This window comes from Mirounga leonina, unplaced genomic scaffold (assembly GCF_011800145.1).
Source record: "Mirounga leonina isolate KUSES-001 unplaced genomic scaffold, KU_Mleo_1.0 Mir_91, whole genome shotgun sequence".
Taxonomy (NCBI): domain Eukaryota; kingdom Metazoa; phylum Chordata; class Mammalia; order Carnivora; family Phocidae; genus Mirounga; species Mirounga leonina.
The window spans coordinates 38,079,076-38,085,897 of record NW_023270839.1 but is presented as its reverse complement, the minus strand read 5'-3'; the positions used below and the strand labels follow the sequence as shown (position 1 = coordinate 38,085,897).

The 6,822-nt window shown below is 43.5% G+C and overlaps 1 long non-coding RNA gene across 2 annotated transcripts in view; it reads right to left on the bottom strand.

Annotated features, from left to right (window-relative positions):
* Positions 1–578: 578 nt before the first annotated feature.
* Positions 579–6,822, bottom strand: part of LOC118003243 — a 72,432-nt gene continuing 66,188 nt past the window's right edge. For both annotated transcript variants that reach the window (XR_004677295.1, XR_004677296.1), the window contains exon 3: positions 579–595. This is a non-coding gene — a long non-coding RNA (uncharacterized LOC118003243). The remainder of the gene's footprint in view (positions 596–6,822) is intronic.

Here is a 6,822-nt window from a genome sequence, read left to right as displayed (position 1 = left end):
TTATTTCTTCCAAACTGTTTGTGAGTTACATCATACCCCTCTACTTCTTCAATGTGTATGTTTTCTAAAATCAAGGACATTCTCTTATCTAATCACGGAACAATTACCAAAATTAGGAAATTAATTTCACTATCAATTACCACCTGATATACAGATCTCACTCAGATTTCACAAATTACCTGAATGAAGTCCTTTATAGCAAAGGAAAGTCCGAGCTCATGCACTGCATTTAGTTATGTCTCTTAGTATTTAATCTAGAATATTTCCTTTTTTTTTTTGGTCTTTCATGACAATTGACATTTTTGAAGTGTCTAGGCCAGTTATGTTATAGAAAGTACCTTATTTTAGGTTTGTCGGTCGTTTCCTCATGATGGGTTCATGTTGCACAGATTTGGCTGGAGAATCCCATATGTGATGCTGTGTTCATCTCAGCATGTCCTATCAGGATGGATACGATGTCACTTTCTCATTTCTGGTGCTGTTAACATTGGTCACTGGTTAATATGTTGATTCGTCTGATTCTTCTCCTGGCCAGAGAGGCCTTTCTCAGGGTCAAGGAGGGAATTGGCCGGATTCATCCTGGCATCCCACTAACCTGGAGGTGTGGAGATACAGGGAAGTGAGGAACAAACACCAGGTGAGCCTCTCCACCCGCCTGGCTCTGTGGCTGCTTTTCATCTATGCCTCACAGCACCCCTGTAATTTAGACGTGTGTGCTCATTTTCCACGTGTGCTCAGCGAAGATGAGCAATTTGCTTAAGGGTACTTGAGTGGTAAGTAGCAGAGCCAGATTCAATCTGGCTCTGTCTGCCACTTTCCATAACCCTCATGCCCTGGAGACAAAAGACAGTCAACAACATTCATTAAATGGAAAAATCTAACACTGAGACCATCAAAAAACTTAACACCCTCCTACATCAATGAGGATGCTTTTTACTCATTTATCCTTTCAACAAATATTTATGGTGGGTCTACTATGTACCAGGCAGTGTTATAGATAATAGGGATATAGTGGTGAGCAAATAGTTTACATTCTAGTGGGACTCTGCAAATACCAGCAAATCCAACTAAAGTGGCTTGAACAATAACAAGAAGGCTGTAGAACAGTCCTGGGAGTGATTAATTTAGCAGCTCAAAGATGTCATGGCTAAGACTCACGTTCTATAGAATTCTCTTAGCTTTCCCTTTGGGGATGCAAGATGTTTGCCTCAGTTTTAAGCAAGACATCCTCAAAGGAAACAAAGGGGACACTCTTGCCATGGACCATTTACATGGGCAAAGAAAATCTTGCTAGAATCCTCTGAGCTGACTTCCCTCTACCTCACTGGCGAGAACTGCATGACCAGCCCGTGCCAAAATCTACCATTTGGCAAGAGAAATGGGCTGCCATGCCTGACTTAGGCAATTTAGATTTGTACCGCCCCCCTTCCCAGACATCTGGACCCAACCTTCTCCAAAGCACTTGGTTGTCAGAAGCATAGGAGGAGATTGAGCAAAATTACAATTTTCTTTTAAGAAGGAATGAGGGGGGAAAAGCTGTTGAGTAGACAACTGTTAATATTTGCCAAATCTCCCATTCACTCATTTACCAAATATTTACAAACTCTGTGGCTTTTCAGAAACTCTTCTTTATACAAATATAAATTTGCCTCATTGCTATTCTTTATGTTCATTATATCAAGTTCTATTTCCTTTTACTAAATCATATAGTTGCTCTCTTTACCTATCCCTGTATCTCTTGTCTCATTCCAAAACAAGGTCTCCTTTATGTGAATGTACAGAATCTTCCCTGGGGGAGGTTTAAAAAATATTGGCTCTAGTATGTGTATTGACCACTGACAGGGTAGGGTTCTGGAGAGTCCTGCTGGGCCAGGCATTCACCATTTAGTTGCTGGACAGGGAGATCCAGGAGGATCCTAGTGGAGAGGCCCGGAGGCTGGGGAGTGGGAAGACACTCAGGCCCCACTCTTTGCCAACTGGTATGGAAATATTTCAGTATTGTAACAACCAGCATGACAGTACCCATGTGACAAGGCAGACATCAGCTCCGATCTCCCCAGTGTCCGTATAATGACTACAGTACAATATCCCCAACTTCTGCCAGGATCAGGCATTCGGGCTGCCTCCCGTTTTAACTATAATATGAAGCTCAATTCTAAGCATCTCTGTACGTACTTCTGTTTTGTTTTTTATATTTTATAATATACAAAATTTATATATTTATATCATGTCTTATATATGTATAAATATACATCTCCCAAAGTGGTGTTCCGAGGTCAAAGGGTACGATCAATTTTATAATTTGACATAAAAAGCATTTAACTAATGGTTTAGAAATATCCTTGCCCACTTTTTCAGACTAGTGCTGCTGTGGAGCTGGGGGGCATTTGGTATGGTGGAAAGAGGGTAGGTATGGGAGTAAGGAGAGTTGGGCTCTGGTCTGGGCAACGCTCCTCTGCGAGGGGTGGGGGACTTGGCAGTCTCTTGGTCTCTCTGAAGTTTGGTTTTCCCAACTGTAAAACGAAAGAGATGCCATCTCTCATAGTATCAGCCACAGTAAGCATTGATTGCCTCCATTGGCTCCTGACCTTGGCCTGAGGCTCAGGCCACCATGGTCACACCCTCACCATGGCCCACTGCTAAACTGATGAACTGGGGAAGATGCTGGTTCTGCACCATAAGGAAGTGTGTAGACTGCCACCTTCTGGTGAGAAGAGTTAGTATCCAGATGACTTTGGGCATCGAGCTGCTCGCCCTTGTGTCCCTGTGAAGATCTGCCCTAAGGGTGAAGCTGCCTGAGGAAGTGAAGGTTCTCCCTGCCTAGACTGGCCCTGGTGTCAGTGGTGGCTTTAAGGTGATGTCCTCATTCTGCCGGTGAAACTCTGGGAAAGAGAAAATGCTGAGGGTTTTTTTTGTTGTTGTTATTTTATTTTTTAAAGATTTTATTTGAGAGGGAGAGAGAGAGAGAGCACACAAGCAGGGAGCAGCAGAGGGAGAGGGAGAAGCAGGCTCCCCGCTGAGCAGGGAGCCCGATGCAGGACTCGATCCCAGGACCCTGGGATCATGACCTGAGCCGAAGGCAGATGCTTAACTGACCAAGCCACCCAGGCGTCTCTAGATGCTGAGTTTTAAAAAGCTGCTTGTAAGTGATGGTGTTTTTGGTTGTAGAGACGGTGAAGGTGCTGTAAAGGGTATCTTTGCAAAAGATGTTATCTTGAAGTTTGTTATGGCTCACTCATAATGAACACTTCTCTATGGTGCTAGTTAACCTTCATAATTATCTTCATAGCTGTATAGGAGACCAATGTGTGGCTCTATCAAAATCTATGTGGCAATTCCCTTAAACTTAGACACAAATTTTTTTCCTTTTCTTTTTCTATAATAGAAACTGCTGATGTTAACTTCTTCATGTAGATTTTTATTACATCACTTTTCGATAACCATGGATATGGTTCATCCTATGTGTTACCATATTGCTTCCCCAAAGAGCTATTACTAACTTAAAATGCCACCAAAATTATATAAGTGAGTCAATTTTGTTGCAACACCAGGTACATTTGAATATTGTTACTTTAACACATTTTTGAGAATTAATATTTTAAAATAGGGTCCCAAATTTGCCTTAATCTGCATTTCTTTGGATACTAGTAAGCAGGTTCTTTTTTGCATGTGTATTATTTATAATTGCTCCTTTGTGAAATGTCTGTTCATATTGCAGTTAAACATTTCGTTCTTTCCTTGGAAGACAGAAAAGCACCAGAAGATGGCAGCACTGCAGCCTAGGGAGTCCGAATGGTATTTACCTCATTATTCACTGGGTTAATAACTCCTTCTGGAATCTTCCTAAAGCTCAGCGGTTCCAGAATCTAGAGTGCAATTCTCTTCTGCTGCCCAGAACTACTAAGTGAGGGAAGAGATTCTGTGACACCCTTGGCCGTGCTTGACTCAATAGTGGAAATGACATAATTGCCCACTGTTTATAAAAGAATTGGACATCAGCCCAGGTTGCAATAATGCAAATGAAAATTATGTGATTGGAGAGTTAATTTCGTTTCCTGGTGACTCTGAAGGATGCAAAGCATTGTTGAGTGTCTCCGTTGGAAAGGTCTTTCTGCTATGGCCCAGAGCCCTGGCCCAGAGAAGTGAAGTGACTTCTTCAAGCTTACACAGGAAGCTAGAACCTCTAGCTCCTGGACCCCATCACAGCTGTCATCTGTCCTGAATTTGAATATAAATGAACCTGTGATTCTCTCCTTCCAGGCTCCCGCCCCCAATTGTCCACCTCTTCCCAGCCTGGATGATTTCCAGAACACAGCTCTGGGAGTGCTTTCTGTGTTGGGAGTTGGTTTCCTTTTCCTGCATAGCCTCCAACAAGAACTCTGGGCCTTTCTTCTCTAGGAACTCAAAGTACCGCACCTCATCGGGACCCGAGCAGTAGCTAAAACACTTGGCCAGAGCAGAAGTCCTTCTCTTGAGAGAAGACTGGAAATGTTAGAAACTGGGCCTGTGTGAGGATGAGCAATTTGACTCTGTCAGAAAGGCTTTTGGTTTAATACCTCACTACTATTTTCTGGGACAATTAGATGAAGAAGGAACTGACATTTGATTAACACATACTATGTAGTCACTGCTTCATTTCATTTTTTTAAAGATTTTATTTATTTATTTGACACAGAGAGAGACAGCGAGAGAGGGAACACAAGCAGGGAGAGTGGGAGAGGGAGGAGCAGGCTTCCCGCCAAGCAGGGAGCTCGATGCGGGGCTTGGTCCTAGGACCCTGGGATCATGACCTGAGCTGAAGGCAGACGCTTAATGACTGAGCCACTCAGGTGTCCCTTCATTTCATTTCTTAAAAACACTTGTAGAGTAATAGATTTGGAAATGGAGGCTCAGAGAGGTCAGGTAAGTCCATCAGCCCCCACAGCTAAGATGTTACTCACTGATCCTCAAATGCAGTTGGATTGGGGGGTTGGGGACCTGGAACGGTCCACCTGGAAGCTTCTCCAAACCTTTCATACTACGTGTTTCATTGACAACAACTGCACCCTCCAGAGCCATACTTAACACTGACTGGCCCGCGTGCCACCCCGTGGATGTTCTAGTCTGGACAGGTGTCAACAAACTTGTGATGTAGAGGGGAGGTAGATCAAAATCCATGGAGAGGGACTAACAAAGATAAGGAAACGAAGCATCTGGAGAAATTCCTTAGGGAAGGAGAAATAGAAGAATCCTAAGGATTGGAACACGGGGGAGTATAACTCAAGGCCAGAGAAGAGAGGTAGTCCTCGCAGGTGGGAAGGTATGAGAGGGCAGGCTGACTCATTCCAGGGAAGGGTGTGGCTGGAGGAGAGAGGGGCATGGTGCAGGCTTGGGGGTGGGGAGGTGGGGGGGATTTGTGGTAGAATCTCTGTTTACCACCCTCAGAATGGAGAGACAGCAGCTATGGCAGATGGAGCACTTGACCGAGGTTCTAAGACCTAGTGCTGGCTGTGTGGGCTTAGGCAAGTCACACCACCTCTCTGAGACTTGGCTTTTTTCCCTTTACAAGAGGCATAAAAATAACCTTCTCCGACTACCTCTCAGGGGGCTTATGGTAACCGACTGAGTTAACTCATATGAAAGGGTTTTGTAAATTGTGAAGCACTATACAAATGTCCCACAGGGACTACTGGGTACAGCAATAAGTTCTAATTCGTGATCACTCAGAATTTCAGCCCCTCAGTCTATTCTTGGCTTATTTTATCGACAAGGCAGCATTTGATGCCCATTGAGAGTGTGCATATTGGACCCTGGCATAGGGTAAGCCCCCTGTTCCTGTTAGCGTCCCCCACCCCAGCTCTGATGTTGTATCTTCAGCCCATCCAGATGGGATCAGCCACATAGAAAATGCCCTCTGAGACTTGTCTGACTGCCCTTAAAAAACCCAGCTCTTGTTCTTAAAAAAGAGTTTTTGGTGGACAGTTCATTCATACAACAAAATACATACTGACCTATAAAAAAAAAAATCCCCAGTATCCCCTGTGAAGCCTCCATTTGTCCTTCCCAGATGCTTCCCCTTTCCTCTGCTATCCTCACTTTGTGTCAATCTTTCTTGTGCTTTTGAAAAATAGCTGCATCACATACAGATTATCCCTAAGAAATAGATTAGTTTTCCTGTCTCTGAACTTTTATAAGGGAGATCGATCATATTATAAGTATTTTTCTAGAACTTGCTTTTTGCATCCATGATGTCCCTGTGTTGATAGATGCAGCTGCAGTTCATTCATTTTCACTGCTGTATAGTATTCCACGGTGGGAGTATACTATCATTTACTTATCTATCCCACAGCAAATGGACATTTGGGTTGTTTCCAGTTTGGGAATATTAGAAACAATACTTGTATAGGTCTCCTACTGCATATGTGTAAGAGCTTGTGTATCTCTAGAAGTGAAAGTGTTGGCTCATAGAGCATGTATGTCTTTAATTTTACAAGATAAGGTCATTCTGTTCCAACTGGTTACACTACTTAACACTCCCACCAGCAGTGTATGAGAATTCTCACTGTTCTACATCTCTGCCCCTGCTGGATTGTCTTTTAAGTTTCCGCCAACCTGGTAACTGTGGACAAGGCAAATTTTGATTAGTAAGAGATAGGAAGTAGGAAGGTGCCTGCAGGTAAGATGCTCGCCTCTCCACAGAAATCCCACATGACCCTGTAACCAGCTACAGCCAGCTCAGGGGCACCATCCAGTATATGCTCATTTTGGGTTGAGTTGCATTTCTTTATTACTAAGGAGGTTGAGCATCTTTTCATATGCGTGTGGTCCTTTTGTCTTTATCTC